Raw genomic sequence first — 11048 nt, forward strand, 5'->3', positions numbered from 1 at the left:
TATTTTACCATATATAGCTCAGGGTTTATGTTCTGAAAATATAAATGATGTTTTTTTCAGAACCACAGTATATCAAAGCCAGAAAATTAGCAGTAGCAGGATACCGTTGGCCAACATAAAAATGTTAATATTTATCCTGGTGTGATGTCACATGCCCTCGATCCCAGCACCAAAACCAGGTAAAATAATACTGAATGAAAAAAAGAGTCAAAGTCAGTAGATTGAGAGTGCCCAAAAGGGTTAATTAAAAAAATAAATAAATAAACAAACAAGGTAGTCATGGTATCACTGGATGAACACCAGGAGGCAGAGGCAGGCTCTGTGAGTTCAAGGCCAGCCTGATCAGCACAGGAGTTCCAGGACAGCAGGGCTCCACAAAACTCCTGTCTCACAAAACCAAAACAACAACAACAACAAAAACTACTTAACGTTTCTAGTGTATTGTGTTTAAGTGGTTTGGTGTGTTTTCATAAGAGTTTTAATATTAAATATTTGTTAACACTTCCAGCATGCAGCCTGTGCCTCAAACAATTGGGGTTCTAGAACAAGTGTGTGTGCTTGTTCATCCTCCCAACCCCCAAACCCTGTGAGAGGTGTGTGTGTGTGTGTGTGTGTGTGTGTGAATAATTTCTAGAGGAACAAAATGACTTTCTTTTGACCCGAATTGCTGATGAAGATGCTGGAATCTAAAGTCTTGGGGACGAATCTGTTTCACAGGTTAAGTTAGCCTTCAACCCTTCCTTAGGGGTTGAAGGTTTAGCTTGGTAGGAAGCACACCTGCCTAACAAGCTCAAAGCTCTGGGTTTGATCTCCAAAGCTGGACCCAAAAGCCCTTTAAATGAAAGGAAATGGAAGGTGAGAGAGGCCATTTTCGAGAACCCGTATATGTGAACTAAACCAGCAGTATCACTGGGTTGAGAGTTGTGACTGTCCCTGCCTTTAGTACCTGCAGGGTGTGTGGTGAGGTTTCCAGATGCTTGCAAATGCTCCTTATTCATTTGTTAATTCTCTTTTCCACGTTTGGTTGGTTGGTTTTTTGTTTATTTTTTGTTTGGAGACAAGGTCTGTAGCCCTGGCCTGCTACCTTTGCTTCCTGAGGGCTGGAATTAAAGGCATGTACCACCTGATGACTTTTTTGTATTGTTCTCTGTCTCTGCCTCCTGAGTGCTGGGTCAAATGTATGTGTCACCACTGCCTAGCTTATTTTACTTTTTAATTAGGCCTGTTAGGGGTTCTCAAAGAATCTACTGACTTTGATCCTCTTGTCTTTCTCTCTCTCTCTCTCTCTCTCTCTCTCTCTCTCTCTCTCTCTCTCTGATTATCATTTTCTTCTGATTTGGGTGGTCTCTTTGTTGTTTCTCATGTAAAGTATATAATTTGCTGGTGAAGTTTCAAGCTAAATATAGCCCCGTTAGTGCTGCCCATACGTGTGCAGCTGTGGGGTCACTCACAGGGACACTGGCAACCCCCAGGGGCGTGTCCTGCTCAGGGAAGAGTGTTTCTCCTTCTCAGTAGCTATCAAGTGCCATTAGCTCCTCAGTTAGGAGTGGGGCCTTATCACCCCCCTATTCCGTCCATACTAGAATGTTGACTAGCTTGATCTTGCTCAGGCAAACCCAGCCACTGTGAGTTTGTGTGTGCAGCAACTGCATCCTGTCCCAGACACTGCTTTTCACAGTTCTCCTTCCTGGATTCTGGCATTTAAATTCTCTCCCAAATTCTCCTGTCAGATTATTTCAGGAAGCAAAGCCTCATCTAAGGAATCGTCATGGTTGAGTCAGACCCCTTTTCTGTTTGCAGCTTCAGACACAAGGAAGACTGTAACATAGCAGTTCCACAAACTGCCAGCCACCAGTTAGAGGAGATGGGGGCCCAGGGCCTCCGGGTTTCAGTGTGTGGTTCTCTGATCTCAGAGTTCAGAGCATGCTGAAAATGGACCACAGCAATTTATTTCTTACACTGACCGTGAGGGAGGAGGGGCTGCACCAGGTAGAGCGGCCTGAGCAGAGTCTGGTCTGGATTCTTTTTTTTTTTTTTTTTTTTACCATCCAATCAGTTTTTATTCATTAATATTCATAAATACACATAGCAGTTTCATTAGAGATATCAATTTTCCTCTTCAGTTTGAATGTGGAGTATTAGGAGAGCCTTTTGCAGGTCAAGGTACAGGAAGCAGAGATCACCCTGCACTGCTACCTACATTACCTACTAGAAGTAAAAATTAGTTAAGTGGAAATGATTATCATATGTATTTCTCTCTTCCTTTTGAAGGTACACAATGTGACAGGAGTGGCAGGCCTGAAATTACAATCAGCACACAAACCCATGATGGCTGTTGTCGCCTGTCAGGCAAATACAGCACAGAGGACACTGTCTGTGAGGGGTGGAGGGAAGGTTCATTTCCTTTATTACTCTCTTTTAAATTCAGGTTTTCTAGAGCAACACCTCAAGGCATAATATCTACAGAGCCCATAGCACCAAAATCTGCCATCTTAACGTTCCCCCCCACCCTCCCAGTCATCCTCAGCTGAGGACGAGCTCTCTTCATGCACTAAACTAGACAGGAGGCGCTCCTGGACGAACAGGCTGCAGTCCGCACGCACGCTGGCTTTCCATAGATTGGAGCTCTGCTTCAGACATTTTGGGATCATTCAGCCTTGTTAACAGGAACTGGGAGTTGTGGAGGGCCTGCTGGCTGTTCTCTGTTGGTGTTGGCTGTGGCCGGGTGATCTTAGTGTTGATGCTGCTTGTGTTAGTGCGCTGCGACTTCTGTTGCGAGCAGTCTCCAGTTGTTGCAGGGCTGTCTGTGTATGCTGCCGCTCAAGCTGCATCTGCATCTGCAGTTGTTGCAACTGAGAAGCAGAAGGGCCTGAAGAGTTAAGCTGTCCTCCTGCAGAAAGTCTCACTCCTGATAACTGAGATAACAGCTCAGCTATAGGATCCATGGCTTCCCATTGCTTGGAGAGAATGAACTCTGAGAAGAGAGGCCACCAGTAGAACTGCTAGTAAAGTGCATGTTTGATCCCCCCACCATGGGCTTCCAGTGCTGCCCTTGCCCTGCTGGCCAACTCCCACTGGACTCTCAGACTCCCCTGTGTGTGTGTGTGGGAGGGGGGGGGGAGGGGGTGGTGGCAGGGGGAGGGGGAGGAGGCACAGCACCTGAATGGGGCTGGGCCTGGCCAGGGCTGAGCTCCTCCAGGTGATGCCTGTTTCACACCCCTCCCCCCTCCACCCCTCCCCACTGGCTCCAGGCTCCCAGCAGCTGCTAGTCCCCTCCCCAGGCCCGCCTCCACCCACCCACCCCCCACCCTTCTCTCCTGATCTGGATTCTTACACTTTTCCTCTTCCTACAGTGTCTGATCTAGTTGAGTTGTCACTAATAATAGGAACACAGCCCCACACACACCACACTAGCAGCTGCCTGGGGAATTCTTTTCAGACCCACTCCCACCCCCACCCCCCAAGCCTTCCTCTTCCATAGGCAAACCCAGGATTTGTGGCTTCAACAAAGAAATTAATTTCTTCTTCTGTCCTGTGAGACCAAGTTGGATTCTTTAAAAAAAAAAATAAAATAAAATAGGAAAGTACTTCAGAAGAGTAGAAAACACAGATAGGAAATGGGCTTTTCAAGGGAGACTCACAGTTTCTTGGCAGTGGGTATACATAGGATCTTAATGTCTCTCAAGTTACACTTCTACAGTTGCTAAGAAATACCACACAGACAGACAGACAGACAGACACACACACACACACACACACACCCTTCTATCATTGCTCTAACAGTGTAATTTGTGATGCTGGAGAAATATTTGCTGTTCTTCCAGAGGACCCATGTTTGGTTCAGTCAGGAGTGACTCACAGTTGCCTATAAACTCCAGCTCCAGGCTCCAGATAACCTCCTTCCGGCCTCTGCACACACATCACACACACACACACACACACACACACACACACATGGAAAGAGAGGGAGAGAGGGAAAGAGGGAGAGGGTTTCAAAATACTTTTAAGAGAATGTTATTTTGTAATGTTAAAAATTAAAGTCTCCCAGGCTTAGGCGAGCATAGCGGGCTGACTGCAGCGTGGTGGTGGACCGAGCATACTGTAGCCTTGGGCCTATGGCCTTCCCTTTTCACAAACCACTTGCTGGGTCCCTGTGTCCTGGGCGCACAATGGAGCAGGACTAGGGGGTGACATGGAGCTGGTGCCCTCTGCTGGTGCAGGAAGCAGGAGCTGCTGCAGAGGCCATGGAGGAATGTTTCTTACTGGCTTGCTTGAGTTCCAGTCCTGACCTCCTTTGGTGATAAACAGCAATTTGGACATGTAAGCTAAATAAACCCTTTCCTCCCCAACTTGCTTCTTGGTCATGATATTTGTGCAGGAATAGAAACACTGACTAAGACAGAAAGCGACTCCTGCTAAGGAGGTTATCTGGCGTTGAAGAGACTCAAGGCTGTCTGTAGGGGAAGCCATTGCCCGGTCAAGCTTGTCTTGGAAGTCGCTAGCCAGATGTTGCATTTGAGCGAGGGCTGTTCCTGTCGCACCCAGTGAGACAGCAGAGCCAAGTCCAATGAGCAGAGGGATGAATCTTTCTCTCTCTCTCTCTTTTTGGTTTTCTCCTATCTGCAAGGGGAGATCTTCAGGTTCATAGAGATAAACCTGGGGGACAGTTATAACGGAGGTGCAGAAGCCTTGAAGAGGGGGTTAATACAGGCACCTGTAGTGCCTTTGCACCAGAGGAGGACAGGAGGGTTAACACAGATTGATTTGGTGATGGTGATATCATGGTCACATGTAAGATGGGGTTTTGAGGAGGGACCTACAAGGCAAAGAGGAGGGGAAGGTATGTCAAATAGAAGGATGCCCTGTGCTTTCCTCATGGGTAGGGGTCCATGGAGGTCGTGAAGGGAATTGTTAATGGGAACAGCTGCTGATAAAGGTCAGGAGAGAGAAGCACAGAAGAAGCATTGGGGGGAGTTGGAATGGGTTGTTACAGGAAAGAGGTCAGCTGCATATTGGATGTATTGTAGCCGGGAGAGGGTCGCTCGTAGCTCCTTCCGAGACTGATTTTCCTGTTGGATGATATCAGCGTGGGTAAAGGCTGATTTGGGGGCAGGGACAAGCTCACAGGAGATGGGCAGGTCAGCAACTGATATCTGGCATATCCGTCAGGGTAAAGTTTACCCATGACTCCAATCTGCCAGCATTCATTCCATGGGTCGCTGATGGGAAGCTGAAAATGAGTGGTAAGTTTGGTGAGCATGGTGCCGCCACGACTGGTGGATTCCATTCTACAGCTCCAGTATCTGCAGCCTCCATATGTGGAGACCTCGTGGAGAAATTGACCTGTGTTTAAGTAAGGCAAGCAGAGCAAAGGGCTAGGGATAGTGGAGATGGAATCCGGTGTAGAGGGATCTCAATCCTGGTTCCACATCCTTCAAGTCCTAATAACTTGGGTCCCTAATAACCTTGTTGTGTCCATTGTAGGTTTCCCTAGCGTAGACTCTCCATTGATAGGTGTTGGGAAGGCTAAGGAGGGGCTGAGCAGTAGCAGAGTTAGCATGAGGAATAACAAAAACAGCCAAGCGAATAGAGGAGAGGGGGTCTTGTGGAGGGCACACGGCCTGGGCAGCAGTCACCATGTCATAGCTGTCCTTCCAGGAGATCTTGTCGTTCCTCTGGGTGTGGTGTTTCCTCTTCCTCCTCCTCCACTTCTTCTGTCCCTGATCTGCCAGCTAGAGGTGGGCCATCTTCTTGGCTGGTGGGGTGGTGTCGGATATTTCTGGCAAGAACCCAGATAGGCTTAGGCTGATCCTGTGGAAAGACACAAGTGAAGCCCCTCCCAGTTGTAAGGAGGGATTCTGATGCTTTCTAAATTCCATCCAAAGTATCTCATACTATGAAGAGGGTAGGGGGTGTGGGGGTGTTAATTTTGGTGTGTGCCAATGGAGGGAGATAGGAGGATGTTTGGAGTTTTGTAGATGTTAAATATGTTTAGGGTAGTCAGAGACATCATTGATTGTGCATTAGGGGGATAGATGGTTGCCTTTGGTCTTAGGAGCTGGGTCTTTAGGATTTGAGGTATTCTTTCTACTATTCCTTGGCCCTTGGGGTTGTGGGGATTTCCCATATGATGGGCAATTTCCCAGTGTGTGTAAAAGGCTTTGAATTGAGCGCTAGTAAAGGCAGGGCCATTGTCAGTTTTTGTCTGTTGAGGAATGCCCATGATGGCAAAGGTAGAGAGCACACGGTGAACCAACCTTTTTGAGTTTTTGCCTGTTTGGACTGTGGCCCATATGAAATGCGAGTATGTATCTATGGTGACAAAAACATATTTCTGCCTGCCACATTGGGGAATATGGGTGGCATCAATTTGCCATAGGCATTGGATTTGAGGCCTCGGGGATAGGTGCCTATTGTTTGCAAAGCTAGGGTGGTAATGAGGGGCAAACAAGAGGAGCCTGTCTTTATTATCCTTTGGGGTTGAGCAAGGCAGATGTGAGAGAAGTGGGCATGAAGCCCCTTTATGTTTGTGTGTGTGTGTGTGTGTGTGTGTGCATGGATGAAATTGATCTGCTTGTTCAGTGGAGGCCATGAATGTCCCCGTTGATGTAGTTTAATCAGCGAGTGCATTTCCCTCAGATATGGGAGCTGGCAGGGGACTGTGAGCTCAGACATGCTGCATATAGATGGGGAAGTCTCTTTCCTGTAGGAAGGTGGAAACCTGAACAAGTAGAGAGGAAAGTGGGTTGGCGTCTCGTTTGATGAAGGATCTTGACGGCCAGGGGAGCAAACTGACAGCGTATACACTGTCTGAAAAGAGGTTAAGAGGGCCCTTGACTTCTTTTAGAGCTAGCTAGATGGCATATGATGCTTTATATTGGCCGGAGTGATGGGGCAGCTCTTTGAATCGGAAGATGGGGGGTTCATCCTAAGGGAAGTAGTAGATTACTGAGGCAGCTCCCCTGTTTCACCCATCAGTAAAGATTGAGTGGATCCTGCTATGGGCTCTTTTGAGAATACTTTGGGGGCAGCTATCGCAACAGAGGGAGGACAGAGGCCCATTTTTCGTCAGGATAATGGTTGTCAATTTGTCCTGGGAATCTTATTAAGCTGATAGCAAAGCGGGAGTGATTTTTGATTAGTCAGAGAGGGAGAACAGGGTGACAAGAATGTCACATTCTTTCCCTAGGGTTTGCAGGGCTCTATCCCTGCCATTTTAAATCATGCTTGGGAGTGCATCTACCTCATTTAAAATTTGGGGTCTGGCGGTTCCTCAGAAAACTGGGCATGACACTTCCTGAGGACCCTGTTATACCACTCCTGGGCATATATCCAGAGGATTCTTCAGCATGCAATAAGGACACATGCTCCACTATGTTCATAGCAGCCTTATTTGTAGTAGCCAGAAGCTGGAAAGAACCTAGGTGTCCTTCAACAGAGGAATGGATACAAAAAATGTGGTATATTTACATAATGGAGTACTATTCAGCCATTAGAAACAATGAATTCATGAAATTCTTAGACAAATGGATGGAGCTGGAGAACATCATACTAAGTGAGGTAACCCAGTCTCAAAAGATCAATCATCATATGCACTCACTGATAAGTGGATATTAGCCTAGAAACTTTGAATACCCAAGACATAATCCACAAATTAAATGATGTCCAAAAAGAATGGAGGAGTGGCCCCTGGTTCTGGAAAGACTCAGTGCAAGAGTATAGGGGAATACCAGAACAGGGAAGTGGGAAGGGGTGGATGGAGGAACAGGGGGAGGGATGAGGGCTTATGGGACTTGCAGGGAGTGGGGACCCAGAAAAGGGGAAATCATTTGAAATGTAAATAAAAAATATATCAATAAAAAAATTGGGGGTGTACTACCCATCGGGATGTGGAACCATTCTAGCACCGCCTGAGGTTGGTAAAGGGCTCCCACAACTGTAGGGAAAGCATTAAAGATAAGAAGCTGTATAGGGTTTGTTGGGTCATACTTAGCAAGAGCCATATCTTTTAGGGCTGCATTGACAGATGCATTGACAGAATTTAGGGCTTGGTCTGCCTCTGGGGATTGTGTTCTCAGGGAGGAGGGACTTTTGTTTCCTTTCAGGAGGTTGAAGAGGGGTTGAAGGGTGCTTGTGGGAAGGGAAAGCCAGGACTGAAGGCAATGGAGGTTGCCCAGAAAGCTCTGGAGGGAGGTGAGGGCTAATTTTTGAAGGAAGGAAAGGGTGGGTTTAAGGTAGGATCTTGAAGTAAGGGAGATCTCTGTTCCTAAAAATGTAATGGGCGGAATAAGTTGGATTTTGTGAGGGGCTGTTTTGAATCCTAGGGCAGAAATGGAAGGTATTAGCTGGTTCTTACATTGGGATGGGGAGGTAGAAGAGTCCTCCCATACTAATATGCCATCCATATAATGGTAGACATTGAGTCCTTTGTCTAAGTAGGGTTTTTATGCAGAGGCTACAGCCTCCTAACAAATGGTTGGACCGTTAGCCATTCCCTATGGGAGTACAATACATTCATATCGTGAGGCAGGGCCAGAGTTGTTTTATATTTAGATTTTTCTATTTTTTTCTTGATTCTTTTGTTCCCAAATTTCTTTTTTTTCTATATTCTTTGTATATATTCCAAATGATTTTCCTGTTCCTGGTTCCCTCCTCCCCATAAGTCCCATAAACCCTCTTCCCTCCATCCATTCCCCAATCACCCCCTCCCACTTCTCTGTCCTGGTAATCCCCCTACAATGCTGCATCAAACCTTTCCAGGACCACAGCCTTCTCCTTCCTTCCTTCTTGGGAATGATTTGATATGTGAGTTGTGTCTTGGGTATTCAGAGCTTCTGGGCTAATATCCACTTATCAGTGACTGCATTCCATGTGTGTTCTTTTGTGAATGAGTTACCTCACTTAGGATGATATTTTCCAGTTCCAACCATTTGCCTAAGAAGTTCATGAATTCATTGTTTTTAATTGCTGTGTAAATAGACCACAGTTATTAATGGGGGTACTGAGAATGCAAAGTGTTCGCAGTCTCTGAGGTGGAGAGGGATGGGAAAAAAGTTTTTTATGACTATTGCTAATAGGGGAACATTGGCAAGGATGGCTGAAATGTGGGGTAGCCCTCTTTGTGGGGAGCCCCAGACTCGCATCTTCTTGTTGATTGCCCTCATATCTTGAAATAATCTCCACCCCCCTGAGCTCTTTCTTATAACAAACACAGGGGTATTCCATGGAGTGAGGGAATGGCAGAGATGTAGCAACAGCTGTTCTTCTACCAGCTGTGCTTTTCCCTTGATAGAGGCCACTGTGGGATCCCAGATGGCTTCCTTGGAGAGCCAGTCAAGGCTGGGAGTACTAAATCTGATAGTGGCCCCTAGAATTGGGAGTGATTTGAAGGGCTTTTAGGGTCTTCTTGGGTACTTTTTTCTTTATAGGTAATGTCTTTTATTGTAATGTGGTTTCCTTTTGGTTGGGTGGTAAGAACCACATCTAAAACTTGTAGAATATCTCTTCCTAGAAGATCGGTAGCTACTTGAGCCACCAGGGGACGTATAAGACCAGTAGTCCCATCCGGGTCTTCCCACTTGTAAGCCCCTTTTCTGACGAATGCGTGAGAAGTAGCCCTTATGCCTAGAGCTGGGGCCCACGGACAAGTTGCCAGTCACATGAGATATCTTGCTGTCTTAAAATTGTCCTGTCTGCTCCAGTATCAATAAGGCACCTGAATGGTTTATTGTCTATTTTAATGGTTAATTTTGGAGGGGAGACTTCTGAGATGCTGGACATGCATAAGGCTTCTGTGGGAGCAGCTGTCCCTCTATTGTCAGGGCTGAGGGCTGTCCCATTTGGAGTTTAAAGGTTCCAGTGGTCTACCATTCCTATCATATATAGAAGTACAGTATCTCTTCCAGTGGAAACCTTTTCTACATCAGAGACATATTGTCTTGGGGGATCAGAATTTCTTAGTGGGGAGTTTTGTGAGCCTTCCCAAGGGGGATTGGAATCTCTTAAGCAGGGGCGGGGGAGAGTTCTCTGCGCATTCATTTCTCTAATGTCTTTCCTCCCTACATGTGAAACAGATTCCCTTTGTTTTTATTGCTGCTGCAAATGTCAGAGCCATGGATATAATCTGGTGTGATGCAGTTCCTGTATCCTGGGTTGCTACAATCCGCCTATCGTGATGCTCCTCCTGGAGACCCTGTCAAGCTAGTCTGGATTCAGAAGTCATGTCTTCCCAAATGATGTTCTTAAGAAGGAGGCCTCTGGCTGTGGCGTTGGGGATCTTTCTTTCTAGGCTCATTTTAGTTCTGAGAATAAAATCAGATGGGGCTCTCCAGGCTTTTGATGGAGGGAGAGCAGGGAGAAGGTGGGGTCTTGGGACCCTGAGCGTGGAGTGAGCCTATCACAAGCTTGTATTACACAGAGGCAGACTTGCTCTTAGGACCCTGCTGGCTGAGTTGCCTGCTGTGCTCCTATGGAAAAGTCTTCCTGCCCAAAAAGGTCATTAAAACCCCATGGGGTGTCACCTCTGCCCTGGTTTTGCCTGACTTGTTGACTGTATTTATCTCAATAGAGGGCTTCCCATTCTATAAACATGGGGCCAGGGAGGGAAGAATGACAATTATCTCTCCAATCTTGGAGGGTATTTAGGTTGGAAATATGGCTTTGTGCAGCATGTATTTCCCTGGCCTGGGGCAATTTTTTTTTATGTGACGGTGAATGGTGAATTAATTACACATGATAGGAAAGAGGAGAAGCATTTACCCAATGGGATCATTCCCTCAGCCTATCTGGGGATTCCACAGAGGTCTGAAACGTTGAGCCTTCCTGCAGATTTAAGAACTGGCAGCCATCTTGTGGCTTTTATGAGGCTGCTACTTTACCAGGTTTTTTGTGCATGTTTAGAAGCTAGGTAGAGTCTTTGCCAATGCCCCCATTACGGGATGTCAGGATTGAGAAAGAGGCCAGAAGGGCCTTCAACCAACACCAGAGAGTAGCTCTGGCCAGAAGGCTTCAGTTGCCCCCTTCCTTTGTCTATATCTACACAATGGCAC

At 46.6% G+C, this 11048-nt stretch overlaps 1 pseudogene; it reads right to left on the reverse strand.

Annotated features, from left to right (window-relative positions):
- Window positions 1-2242: 2242 nt before the first annotated feature.
- LOC127665812 (E3 ubiquitin-protein ligase KCMF1-like) lies at window positions 2243-3034 on the reverse strand (annotated as a pseudogene).
- Window positions 3035-11048: the final 8014 nt, after the last annotated feature.

The sequence above is a fragment of the Apodemus sylvaticus genome, chromosome 1 (genome assembly GCF_947179515.1).
Source record: "Apodemus sylvaticus chromosome 1, mApoSyl1.1, whole genome shotgun sequence".
Taxonomy (NCBI): Eukaryota; Metazoa; Chordata; class Mammalia; order Rodentia; family Muridae; genus Apodemus; species Apodemus sylvaticus.